Raw genomic sequence first — 14,077 nt, 5'->3', positions numbered from 1 at the left:
GGTCCTTTTTAATTTCTGCCACCAATGTTTTATAATTTTCATTATAGCACTCTTTCTCTTCTTTGGCTAATTCCTAGGTATTTTATTCAATTTGTAACTATTGTAATGGGATTACTTTCTTGATTTCTTTTTTCAGATTGTTTGCTGTTGGCATCTAGAAATGCTACTGATTTTTGAATGTTGAGTTTGCATCCTTCATTGTTACGGAATTTGTTTATCAGTTCTAATAGTATTTTGATGGAGTCTATAGGGTTTTCCTAATATAAGATCACATAATCTGCAAAGAAGTATAATTTGACTTCTTCCTTTCCAATAAAGATGCCCATTATTTATTTTATTTTTTGTCAGATTGCTCTAACTAGACCTTCCAGTTCTGTGTTGAATAACAGTAGTGAAAGTGAGCATCCTTATCATATTGCAGAGTATACAGGAAATGCTTTCATTTTTTCTCCATATAAGATGATACTAGCTATGGGTCGGTGTATATGGCTTTTATCATGTTGAGGTATGCTCCTTCTACCCCCAGTTTTTTGAGTGTTTTTATCATGAAGGGATGTTGCATTTTATCAAATGCTTTTTCAGCATCAGTGAAAATGATCATATGGCTTTTGTCCTTCATTCAGTTGATACGATGTATTACACCAGTTGATTTGCATATGTTGAGCCATCCTTGCATCCTTGGGATAAATCCCACTGGGTCACAATAAATGATATTTTTAATGTGTTGTTGAATTCAGTTTGCTAGTATTTTCTTGAGAATTTTTGCACCAATATTCATCAGAGATATTGGCCAGTAGTTTTTTTTTTTAATGTGTCTTTGTTTGATTTTCGTATCAGGGTAATACTGGCCTTGTAGAATAAATTTGGAAGTATGCTCTTCTCTATTTTTCAGAACAGCTTGAGTAGAACTGATACTTGTTTTTCTTTAAATGTTTGGTAGAATTCAGCAGTGAAGCCATTGGGTCCCAGGCCTTTTTTGCTGAGAGACTTTTTATTATGGCTTTGATCTCATTACTTGTTATTGATCTGTTCAGGTTTTGAACTTCTTCCTGCTTCAACCTGAGTAGGTTGTATGTGCCTGGGAATTTATCCATGTATTCTAGACTTTTCAATTTATTGACATAAAGTTGCTCATAGTAGTCACTAATTATCCTTAGAATTTCTGCACTATCAGAAGTAATATCTACTTTTTCGTCTCTGATTTTATTTATTACTGTTTTCTTTTTTTCTTAGTGTAGGTAAAGGTTTGTCAATTTTATCGATTTCATCTTTTCAAAAAGCCAACTTTGTTTCACTGATATTTAATATTGTTTTCTTCATTTCATATTCATTTATTTCAACCGTAATCTTATTTCTTTTCATCTACTAATTTTGGGTTTGGTTTGCTCTTGCTTTTCTAGTTCTTAGATGCATCCTTAGGTGGAGTTTTTCCTTTTTTGATGTAGGCACTTATGGCCATAAACTTCCATCTTAGTCCTGCTTTTGCTAAATTTCATAAGCTTTGTTATGTTGTGTCTCCATTATTATTTGTTTCAAGAATTTTTTCAATTTCCTTCTTAATTTTTTCAATGGCCCACTGGTCATATATTGTTTAATTTTTATGTGTTTGTATAGTTTCCAAAATTCCTCCTGCTATTGATTTGTATTTTTATTCCATTGTGTCAGAGAAGATGCTTGACAATATTTCAAGTTTTTGGAATGTTTTAAGGCTTGTTTTGTGAACTACCATATAATCTATGCTTGAGAATGATTCATGTGTTGAGGAAAAATAATGCATAGTCTGTAGCCATTGAATGAAATGTTCTGTAAATATCTATCATGTCTATTTATTCTATATTGCATTTTAAGTCCAATGTTCCTTTGTTGATTTTCTGCCTGGGAGATCTGTCCAATGCTAAAAGTGAGGTGTGGAAATCTCCAGCTATTATTTTATTGAAGTCTCTGTCCTTAGCTCTAATAATATTTGCTTTATTTCTCTGGGTGTTTCTGTGTTGGGTGCATATATATTTATAATCATTATATTCTGTTGCTAGTTTGGCCCTTTTCTTATTATATAATGACCTCTTTGTCTCGTGATTTTTGTCTTGGAAGCTATTTGTCTGATATAAGAACCGCTGCTCTTGCTCTTTTTTGGTTTCCATTGGCATGGAACATCTTTTTCCATTCCCTTATTTTCAGTTGATGTGTATTTTTATAGATTAAGTGTATTTCTTCTAGAAAACAGATTATTGGGTCTTGTTTTGTTATCCATTCAGCCACTATATGTCATTTGATTGGAGGGTGTCGTCCATTTACATTCAATGTTATTATTGAGAAGTAAGGACTTACTCTTGCTATTTTGTTATTTGTTTTCTGGTTGTTTTGTGGCCTTTCTTTCCTTCCTTCATGTCTTCTTTTTAGTGAAGACAATTTTCTCTGGTGGTATAATACTCTGTGTTTTTCCGTGCGTACTTACTATTAGTTGTGATTTTTGCACCTTCAGATGATTTTATGCTTGTTAATGTCTTTTTCTTTCTGATTGAAGTACTTTCTTTAGCATTTCCGTAGAAGTCTGATGTTGATAAAATCCCTCAGCTTTTATTTGTCTAGGAAAGTCTTTATTTCCCCCTTTACATGTCAAGGATATTTTCACCAGATATACTATTCTACAGTAAAAAACAAAAATTCCTTCAGTACTTTAAATACATCATGCCACTTTCTTTTGGACTGTAGGGTTTCCACTGAAAAGTCTGCTGCCAGGCTTATTGAAAGTCTTTGTATGTTATTTTTTCTTTTCTCTTGCTGCTTTTAGGATCCTTTCTTTATTGTTGACCTTTGGGAGTTTGATTATTTAATGCTCTGAGGTGTGTTCTTTGGATTACATCTTTTGGTGTTCTATAACCTTTTTGTACTTGAATGTTGATATCTTTCTCTAGATTTGAGAAGTTCTCATTATTATCCCTGTGAATAAACTTTCTATCCCTATCTCTTTCTCTACCTTGTCTTTAAGGCCACTAACTCTTAAATTTGTCCTTTTGAGGCTATTTTCAAGATCTTGTAGGCATCCTTCACTGTTTTTTATTCTTTTTTCTTTTGTCTCATCTGTGTATTTTCAAATGGCCTGTCTTCAAGCTCACTAATTCTCTCTTCTGCCTGATCAATTCTGCTATTAAAAAACTCTGGTGCATTCCTCAGTATGTCAATTTCATTTTTCAACTCTAGAATTTCTGCTTGATTCTTTTTAATTATTTTAATGTCTTTGTTAAATTTATATTATAGAATTTTGATTTCCTTCTCTGTGTTCTCTTTAATTACTTTGAGTTTCCTCAACACAGCTATTTTGAGTTCTCTACCTGAATGGTTGCACATCTCTGTTTCTCCAGGATTGGTCCCTGGTATCTCATTTAGTTTGTTTGCTAAAACCATGTTTTCCTGAATTGTCTTGATGCTTATTAGATGTTTGTCATGACTGGGCATTGAAAAGTTAATTATTTATTGTAATTTTTGCCATCTGGTATTCTTTGTACTCATCCTTCATAAGAGGGCTTTCCAAGTATGCAAAAGGACTTGTGTGCTGTGATCTAAGCCATATCTGTGTTAGAGTGCATCACAAGCACAGTAATACTGTGGTTCTTCCAACTTACAGAGGTATTGCCTTAATAGTCTTGGACAAGATCCAGAATTCTCTGGATTATCAGGAAGAGACTTTTGTTACCTTCCCTTAGTTTTTCCCAAATGAAATCTCTCTGTGTGTTCTGAGCCACCTCGAGCTGGGGTTGGGGTAACACAAGTACCACTATGGCCACTACCACTAGGCCTGCACTGAGTCTGACTTGAAGCCAGCACAGCACTGGATCTTGCCCAAAGACCAGTGTAACCACTACCTGGATACCGCCTATGTTTGCTGGAGGTCTACAATCAGCAGGTTGTGAAGCCAACCAGGCTTCTGTCCTTTCCTTCAGGGCAGTGAGTTCCCTCAGACCCCAGGTGGGTACAGTGGTACCATCTGGGATCCAGGAACTGGAGGCAAAAATTTAAGAAGTCTATCTGGTATTGTGTTGTACTGTGGCTGAGACTATACTCAAACTACAAAACATAGTCCTTCCAACTCTTCTGTCCCTTTTCCACAGGCAGATGAGCCTTATCCTGTGACCATCACCTCCACAGGCCCATGGGGAGTACTGCCAGGATACCACTGATGTTCCCTTAAGGCCCAAGGGCTCTGCAGTCAGCTTGTGGTTAATGCTGCCTGGCCTGGGACTTGCCCTTCAGGGCAGGGGTATCCTATCTGGCCGAGGGCAGGTCCAGAAATGCCATCCAAGAGTCTTGGTCTAGAATCAGCATCTGAAGAGTCTGCTTGATGCTCTATCTCCCTATGGCCAAGCTAATATCTAAGGTGCAAGGCACTGTCCACTTTACTTTTCCCTCTGCTTTTCTCATGCAGAAGACGTTTCTCCCTGTAGGTAGCCACCACAGCTGGGAATGTGCTGAGTCTCACCTTAAGCCAGCCAATCTCAGAGTCTCTCTCAAGGCCCACAGTGTAGTATCTGGGTATCACTGCTGATTATTTAGGGGGAAGGGCTCTTTAATCAGCACATGATGTGTCCTAGCAGGACTGGCTCCTTCCCTTCAAGGCAGCGGGTCCCCTTCTGGCCCAGGGTGCTTCTAGAAATGTCATCCAGGAGCCGGGGCATGGAAAGGGGGCCTCAAGACTCTGAATACTGCCTTATCCAAGTGTGACTGAGCTGGTATCCAAGATGCAAAATAAAGTCTTTTTTTTTACTTTTCCCTCTTATCTCCTCAAGTAGATGGAAGAAGTCTCTTTTGTAGTTGCAAGCTGTGGAGACTGGTGTTGGGGGAGGGGTGGCACAAGCACTCCCTTAGCCACCCCAGCTGGTGTCTCAGTAAGCTGCATGCCCCACAAGTCCATTGGCACTGAACCCTGTTCAGCCCTGGGACTTGCTCAGGAGTTACAGTTCTTGTGGCTTAGACTGCCTTTCAAATTTATTTAGGGTCCCAGGGCATTTGAGCCTATGGTGATGAGGCTTGTCAGAACTCAGGTTCCCACTGCTGGGGCAAGCAATTGTCCTTTGGCTAGGATGGTTTAAATACTCCATCCATAGGTGGGAGTCAGCTGAGTTCAGTCTGGTTTTGCTTTCTGCTATGACAGGGCAGCACTGAGTTCAATGCAATGTCTCACAATTGCTACACTTTTCTCCCAAACACTCAGATTCTTTTTCCATACCATGTGGCCACTGCCATGGGAGGAGAAAGGGATGATGTGGGTGATTCAGGACTCTTTCCTACCCTCTTCAATGGCTCTTTCAGTGACATAAAGTTGAAACCAGGTACTGTGAGCACCTGAATTTTGGTTCTTATAAAGCTGCTTTTTAAGTGTATATAGTTGTTAAATTGATATCTTTGCAGGGGTGTAATCAGTGGAGCATTCTATTCAACAGTTGTGCTCTTCTCCTCCACTCTATTTTTTATTTTATTGGGAACTTCCATACTGTTCTCCATAGTGGCTGTACTAATTTACATTTCTACCAACAGTATATGAGGGTTCCCTTCTTTCACCTCATCACCAACATATGTTATTGCCTGACTTTTAGATAAAAGCCACTTAGCTGGGGGGAGACTATATCTAATTTTGCAGAAATAATGCAGTTTTGAATTGCATTATTTCTGATGATTTTTAAAAAGTTTGATCGTTAGGTTTTCTTCCTGTTGAGTTGTTTGAGCTTCTTATATATTCTTGTTATTAATCCCATGTCAGACTGCAAGTTTGTAAATATTTTCTCCCATTCTGTGGGTTGTCTTTCACTTTGCTGATTGTTTGCTTTGCTTTGCAGAAATGTGTTAACTTGATGTGATCCCATTTGTCTATTTTTGCTTTGGTTGCTTTTCTGTTTGGAGTATTACTCAAGAAATTGTTGCCCAGACCAATATCCTGGAGTTATTCCCCAGTATTTTTTTTATAGTTTCATACTTTGAGGTCTAAGATTTAAGTCTTTAATCCATTTTTATTGTTTTTTGTATATGATGAGAGATAGGTGTCTAGTTTCATTCTTTTACTATGGATATCCAGTTTTCCTAGCACCATTTATTGAAAAGACTGTGCTTTCACCAATGAATGTTTTTGGAGGCTTTGTCAAAAATGAGTTCACCATAGATTGTAGATTTATTTCTGGGTTCACTAATTGGTTCTATGTATCTTTTTATGCCAGTACTATGCTGTTTGGGTTACTATAGCTATGCAGTATAATATAAAGTCAGGTAATGTGATTCCTCCGGTTTTGTTCTCTTTGCTTAAGATAGCTTTAGCTATTCTGGTTCTTCTGCAGTTCCATATAAATTTTAGAATAATTTTTCTACTTCTATGAAGAAAGTCATTGGTATTTTTATAGGAATTGCATTGAATCTGTATATTGCTTTGTTGAGTATGAACATTTTAACTATTTTGATTCTTCCAATTCATAAACATAATTTTGTTTATTATTTTGTGTCCACTTCAGTTTCTCTCATCAATGTTTTACGATTTTCACTGTGAGATCTTTCACTTTGGTTATGTTTATTCCTAGGTATTTTATTTTATTTTAAGCTACCATATATGGAATTACTTTCTTAATTTCGTTTCCAAGTTGTTTGTTATTGCTGTATACAAATGCCCCTAATTTTTGAACGTTGATTTGTACATTGCAACTCTGTTGAATTTGTTTATCATTTCTAGGCATTTTTAGGCTGTTTTTAGGTTTTTAGCAGTTTCTAGTTTATATTTTGGTGATCTAGTGTTTGCTGTGTATATATTTATAATTGTTACATTATCTTGCTGAATTGACCTCTTTATTATTTTATAACGACCTTATCTCTTTCATGTCTTTTTTCTCGAAATCCATTTTGTAGTATAGCTGCTCCTGCTCTTTTTCAGTTTCCATTTTCATGGAGTATCTTTTTCCATCCCATATTTTTCAGTCTGTGTTTTTTTTTCATAGGTAAAGTGTGTTTCTTCTAGGCAAGAGATCATTGTTTCTTCTTTTTATATCTAATTAGATCCTTTATGTCTTCTGATTGGAGAGTATAATTCATTTACATTCAAAGTTATTGTTGATAAGTAAGAACTTACTATTGCAATTTTCTTATTTGTTTTCTGGTTGTATTGTCTTCCTTCCTTCCTTCCTTCCTTCCTTCCTTCCTTCCTTTCTTCCTTCCTTCCTTTCTTCCTTCCTTCCTTTCTTCCTTCCTTCCTTTCTTCCTTCCTTCCTTCCTGTCTTCCCTTTCATAAAGGTCATTTTCTCTCTGGTGGTATGTTTTAATTTCTTGTCTTTTATTTTTCATGTATCTGTTGTGGTTTTGTTGGTTTGAAGTTACTATGTGCCTTGCAAATATCATCTTATAACTCATTATTTTAAACTGATGACATCTTAACACTAATTACAAGAACAACAAACAAACTAACAAGCCAGATAAAACCAATATAAACTCTACACTTCAACCCCAGAACTATTTAACTTTTTGTTTTTTCCTATTTACATTTAATTTATTGTCTATGTCTTGAAAAGGTGTTGTAATTATTGTTTTTGATGGGCTCATTTTTTAGTCTTTCTACTGAAGATGTGAGTAGTTTACATACACAATTACAATGTTTAATATTCTATATTTATCTGTGTGCTTACTAGTTTCAATGGGTTTTTTACCTTCAGATGATTTCTTGTTGCTCATTAGTGTTCTTTTCTTTCAGATTGAAGAAGCCCATTTAGCATTTCTTGTAGGACAGGTCTGGTTTTGATGAAATCCCTCAGCTTCTGTTTGTCTAGGAAAGTCTTTATTTATCCTTCGTGTTTGAGGGTACTTTCACTGGATATACTATTCTGGGATAAAATACTTTTTCTTCAGCAGTTTAAATATGTCATGTCACTCTTCCTTGGTCTGTAAGGTTTCCATGGGAAAGTCTGCTGCCAGCTGTGTGGAAGCTCATTTTTTTATTATATGTTTATTTTCTCTTGCTGTTTTTAGGATCATTTTTAAATCCTTGATATTTAAGAGTTTGATTATTAAATATGTTGAGGTAGTGTTCTTTGGGTTAAATCTTCTTGGTATTCTATAACCTTCTTGAACTTGACTATTAGTATCTTTCTCTAGGTTTGGAAAGTTATCTATTATTATCCCTTTAAATAAACTTTCTATCCTGATTTGTTTTTTTGCTTTCTCTTTAAGTCCAGTAATTCTTAGATTTGCCTTTTTGAGGCTATTTTTAAATCTTGTAGGTGTTCTTCATTTTAAAAAATTCTTTTTCTTTTCATTTCTCTGTGTATTTTTACATAGCCTATCTTCAAGCTACTTCTTTCTTCTGCTTAATCAATTATCCTATTGATTCTGATGCATTCTTCACTATGTCAATTGAATTTTTCAGCTCCAGAATTTCTGCTTCATTTTTAAAAATTAATTTGATTTCCTTGTTACATTTCTCTGATAGGATTCTGAATTTATTTTCACTGTTATCTTGAATTTCATTGAGCTTCCTAAAAACAGCTATTTTGAATTCTGTCTGAAAAGTCACATATCTCTGTCACTCCAAGACTTATCACTGGTGCTTTATTTCGTTTTGGTTAGATCAAGTTTTCCTGGTTGGTTTTGATGTTTGTGGATGTTCATCGATGTGTGGACACTGAAGAATTAGGTATTTATTGTAATCTTTACAGTCTGGGATTGTTTGTACCCATGCTTCTTGGACAGGCTTTCCAAGTATTCAAAGGGAATTGAGTGTTGTCATATAAGTTTTTGTTCACTGCAGCCAAATCTGCATTAGGGTCCACCCCTAGATCAGTAATTATGGACTTTTGCAGACTCATAGAGGTACTGCCTTGTTGGACTTGGGTAAGATCTCAGAGAATTCCCTTGAATACTAAGAAGAGACTCTTGTTCTTTTCTCTTACTTTTCCCCAAACAAATGGAGCCTCTCTCTCCATGCTAAGCTGCCTACAGTTGGGGGATCAGGGACACAAGTAGCCTTGTGGCCACTACCACTGCAACTGCACTGGGTCAGCCCTGAACCAGCACAACACTGGGTCTCACCTAATGCTCATGGCAACCACTACCTAGCTACAGCCAATGTTCATTCAAGGCCCAGGAGCTCTTCAGTCAGCAGGTGTCAAATCTAGCCAGGCTGGTGTCCTTCCATTGAGGGTGGCAAGATCCTCTCCTTCATCCAGGGTCAGTTCAGAAATGCCATTTGGGAGCCAGGGCCTAAAGTTGGGAACCTTAGGAATCTACTTTGTGCTCTAGTCTATTGCCTGTGAGCTAACACCCAATCTACAAGACAATGTTCTTCCCAATATTCCCTGTCTTTTCCTCAACAAGGAGTCTTTCCTTGTGGACATCACTGCCCCAGGCCCATAGCAAGTGCTACCTAGCTATCACACATGTTCAGTCAAGGTCTCTTCAATCAGCCTGTGGCAAATGCTGCATGCCAATGTCTCTCTCTCAGGGCAGTGGGCTCCCCTCTAGCCCAGGGTGGATCAAAAAATGCTGTCCCAGTGCCAAGGCCTGAATTCAGGGACCCCAGGAGTCCACTTGGTGCTTTATCTTACTGGGGCTGGACTGTACCCAAGCTTCAAGACAAATTTCCCTTTACATTTCTCTTTTATTTCATTAGGCCAAAGGAGTCTCTTCCCATAGCCACTGCAGCTGGAAGTGTGGTGGATCACCCTTGAAGCTAACACGGTACTAAGTCTCTCCCAAGTACTACAGTGATTACTGCTAAAGTGGATGTTTATTCAAGGCCCAAGGGATCTCTAGTAATCAAGTGATATATTCTGCCAGGACTGGGTCCTTCTTTCAAGGCAGTATGTTCCCTTCTGGCCTAAGATGTGTTTAGGAATGTATCTGGGAGCTAGGTCCTAGAATAGGAGCCTCACAACTCTGCCTAGTATTCTATTCTACTGTGGCTGAGCTGGTATCCAAGTTGCAAGACAAAGTCCTCTTTCCACTCCCCTCTCCTCTCTTCAAATGGAAGGAATGAGTCTCTCTCAGAGCTTCAAGCTCTGCTGCCTGGGGTTGGGGTGGGAGTGTTACAAGCATTCCCTTGGCCAACATGGCTGGTGTCTCCATAGGTCACATGCACCCCATGTGTGCTGGCTCCAATCCCAGATGGCACCTGTACTTGTCCAGGAATATCAGTCCTTGTGGCCTAGACAGCTTTTCAAGTTTATTTAGAACCCCAGAACACTTTAGCTGGTGGTGGTGGGGCTAGCTGGAACTCAGGTTCTGCCACTGGCAGAATGTTTACCCTCTGGCTGGGGCTGGTCTAAATGCTCCCTCCACAGGCACTATCTGAATTCTTCCCTGTATTGCTTTCTACTATGGAAGGGCCAGTACTGGATTCCAATACAAAGTTCCACAATCACTGCACTCTTCCTCCCTCAAGCACACAGATTCTTTCTCTATGCAATGTGGCTGCTCCTGGGGGATGGGGGAGGGGTGGTGTTAGCAATTTAAGACTGTCTTTTCTACTATTTGCAGTGCCTGTTTCCATGATTTGATGTTAAAAAAAGGTACTGTGATCATTTACCTGATTTTTTTTTTATGAAGGTGCTTTCTTGTGTGGATAGTTGTAAAATGTGGTGTTCCTGCAGGAAGTGTCAAACACTGGAGGGCTCTATTTAGCCACCTTACTCCACTTCCCTCTCTAGAGTTGATATATATATAGAAAGATATATATATAGAGAGAGAGAGAGAGAGATTTTATATATATATATATATAGACAGAGAGAGACATTAGAAGTACAAAATGGGAAAACACACATAAAGGATAATAAATTCATCAAAAAGATATTTATGAACTCTATAATGGAACTTCAAAATATGTGAAGCAATAGCTAATAAAATTAAAAGGAGAAATAGACAGATCCACAATTCAAGATTTTAGTATTCATCTCTCAGTAACAAATAGATAACATATCAACAGGAATATAGTGGACTTGATAAACATTGTCAAACAAATTGGCCTTATTGACTTTATAGAACACACCTAAAATCTATATCAAAATAAAAAGGAACTTGAATAGTCAAAAATACCTTAAAACTATGAACCTACAGTATTCAAGGTGGTGTGGCATTAATGTAAAATTAAACATATAGATCAATGAAATAGAATAAAGTCCAAAAATAAATCTATCTATCTATCTATCTATCTATCTATCTATCTATCTATCTAGGTTCAATTATTTTCAACAGAGATACCAAGGTAATTTATGGGGAAGGAATATTCTTTCCAACAAATTCTGCTGGAAAAATTGGATACCAAATTGGATACCAATTGGGTAAAATAAATTTTAATCTTTATCTGACACTATCTACAAAAACTAATTCAAAGTGAATCATGAACATAACTGTAGAAGTTAAATCTATAAAATGTCTAGAAGAAATCAAAAGATAATCCTCATGACCTTGAGATATGCAAGGATTTCCAAATTAGGGCACAAAAAATACATGCTATAAGAAAGGAAATTGATAAGTTGGGCTTCACCAAATAAAAAGAAACAGTAACTTTTGATCTTTGAAGTATATTGTTAAGGCAACAAAAAGTCAAGTGACAGCCTTGGGGGGATGTATTAAGTAAAGCTATACACAAATGACAGGTATAGATACTATATGTATGTGTATTTACATATATATGAAATAAACATGACTATTTGGAAAATTAGTATTCCTTAAAAAGCATTTGAACAATTCAAAACCCGTTCATAATAAAAGTGCTCTGCAAACTAGGTTTTGTCAACCTAATAAAAAGAATTTGGAAAAGCCACAGTTAACATTATTCTTACATACTTAATAGTGAGGAACTATTTTTCTGCTAAGATTGGTAACAGATATGTATATCAACAAACCTGTTAAGGAACAATTTTGTACAGCCATTTCACAAAAGAAGACATACAAATTAGCAATAATCACATGAAAATATGTTCAACATGATTAGTCATCAGGGAAGTGCAAATTAAAAGCACAATAGCATTTTACAATATATTTGACAATAGCTACAATATGACTGACAATAGCAAGTGTTATCAAGGATATGCAGCAAGTGGACAACTGGAAGTGTTCTACATTGTTGGTGAGACAATGAATAACACAAATACTTTACAAAAATAGTTTCATAGCTTCTTAAATAAACATTTACTATATAACTCAGTAATCCCACTCTTAGGTATGGACTCCCAAATTGAAAATGTCCATACACAGGGTCATACAGAAAAAATGACAGCAGTTTTGTTCATTACAACCCCAAAATGAACTTGACCAAAATGTTTATCAACAAGAGCACCGACAAGGCCAGGCACAGTGGCTCATGTTTGTAATCCCAGCACTTTGGGAGGCCGAGGCGGGCGGATCACGAGGTCAGGAGATCGAGACCATCCTGGCTAACACGGTGAAACCCTGTCTCTACTAAAAATACAAAAAAAAAAAAAAAAAAAAATTAGCCGGGCGTGGTAGTGGGCGCCTGTAGTCCCAGCTGCATGGGAGACTGAGGCAGGAGACTGGCGTGAACCCAGCAGGCGGAGCTTGCAGTGAGCGGAGATCGTGCCACTGCACTCCAGCCTGGGTGACAGAGAGAGACTCCATCTCAAAAAAAAAAAAAAAAAGAGCACTGACAAATACTTGAACTTATTTATACACACAACAACATGAACAAATCTCAAAAACATAAGGCTGAGCAAAAAAGGCAGAAAGAGTCCATATTATATGATTAAATTTATTTATAAGAAAAATGTGATCTATAGTGACAGGTGGCAGATCAGTTTTTGCCTGAGCTGAAGTTTGGAAGATGTGTTTTGGGAAAGGACATAAAAGAACTTCTTAAGATGATGGAAATAGTGTATATCTTCATTGTGGTGGTGGCTACTTAGTTATTATGCTTGTTGAAGCTCATTGAAATGTACACTTAAATAGGTGCATTTTACTGTATGCAAATTATAACTTTATAAAGTTAATCAAAAATCAGTTGTATTACATTTTAAAAACTCATAATACACAAGCATAAGGACACCACATTTCTGCTACTAACTGTAATACCTCTAGACTGAAAAATTGGAAAGTTTTATATACAAATACATCTACGTTATACAATCCATTTTGGTTTTGGTCTTAATACTCATTTTCTGTCATTATGCTAAACTTTTGTTGATAGGCTGGTAGTGTTTCTAGTTTGCCTTGCCAAGGTATCAGGCTAGCTCAGTCTCTTCCATTCAGTGGAGCAAAGCACAATCTCAGCCACACAGACTCCATTAATTCAAAGCGATTTCAGCTAATAATTTTCACTAAGAAAAATGTGAGAACATCAGGAGGGCGGGGCGCGGTGGCTCACGCCTGTAATCCCAGCACTTTGGGAGGCCAAGGCGGGCGGATCATGAGCTCAGGAGATCGAGACCATCCTGGCTAACACGGTGAAACCCCGTCTCTACTAAAAATACAAAAAATACAAAAAAAAAAAAATTAGCCGGGCGTGGTAGCGGGCGCCTGTAGTCCCAGCTGCACGGGAAGCTGAGGTAGGAGAATGGCGTGAACCCAGGAGGCAGAGCTTGTGGTGAGCGGAGATCGTGCCACTGAACTCCAGCTTGGGAGACAGAGCAAGACTCTGTCTCGAAAAAAAAAAAAAAGAAAAAAAAAAGAAAGAAAAATGTGGGAACATCAGGAGAACAGCAGAGTGGATTTTTCTGCACTCTGTTGAATGCCTTTCTGTTATGACCATGGGATCAAAGAATGACAGCAAGTGTTGCAAAGATTGCATCTTTAGCTTGGGAAAGAGTTCAGTGCTTTTAAAAGAAAAATAGGCACTCTGGCACGCATTTTTTTTTTTTTTTTACTTTTAAGTGACATAAAAATCATTACCTTGCAATTTATGTAATCATGTAAATAGACACTTCTCTTTCATCCAAATGAATGCCATGAATATGTTACCTAGAATGTTTGTGCAAAGAGTCTGTTATGGGATTTATATGGCCGGATGTGAGCTCCCTCAACTATTATTTATAATAATCATTTATATGGTCTTTTTTCTAAATCGTGATATCTGCATACTAGAGTTTATAAAATCCTCATGTGA

General features: G+C 37.2%; 1 long non-coding RNA gene across 2 annotated transcripts in view; it reads left to right on the top strand.

Annotated features, from left to right (window-relative positions):
• Window positions 1-14,077, top strand: part of LOC129471343 (uncharacterized) — a 52,338-nt gene that overhangs the window by 15,177 nt on the left and 23,084 nt on the right. For both annotated transcript variants that reach the window (XR_008653557.2, XR_008653558.2), the window contains one exon: window positions 9,632-9,725. This is a non-coding gene — a long non-coding RNA (uncharacterized lncRNA). The remainder of the gene's footprint in view (window positions 1-9,631; window positions 9,726-14,077) is intronic.

The sequence above is a fragment of the Symphalangus syndactylus genome, chromosome 21, assembly GCF_028878055.3.
Source record: "Symphalangus syndactylus isolate Jambi chromosome 21, NHGRI_mSymSyn1-v2.1_pri, whole genome shotgun sequence".
Taxonomy (NCBI): Eukaryota; Metazoa; Chordata; class Mammalia; order Primates; family Hylobatidae; genus Symphalangus; species Symphalangus syndactylus.
This window is presented reverse-complemented; position numbering and strand designations above follow the sequence as displayed.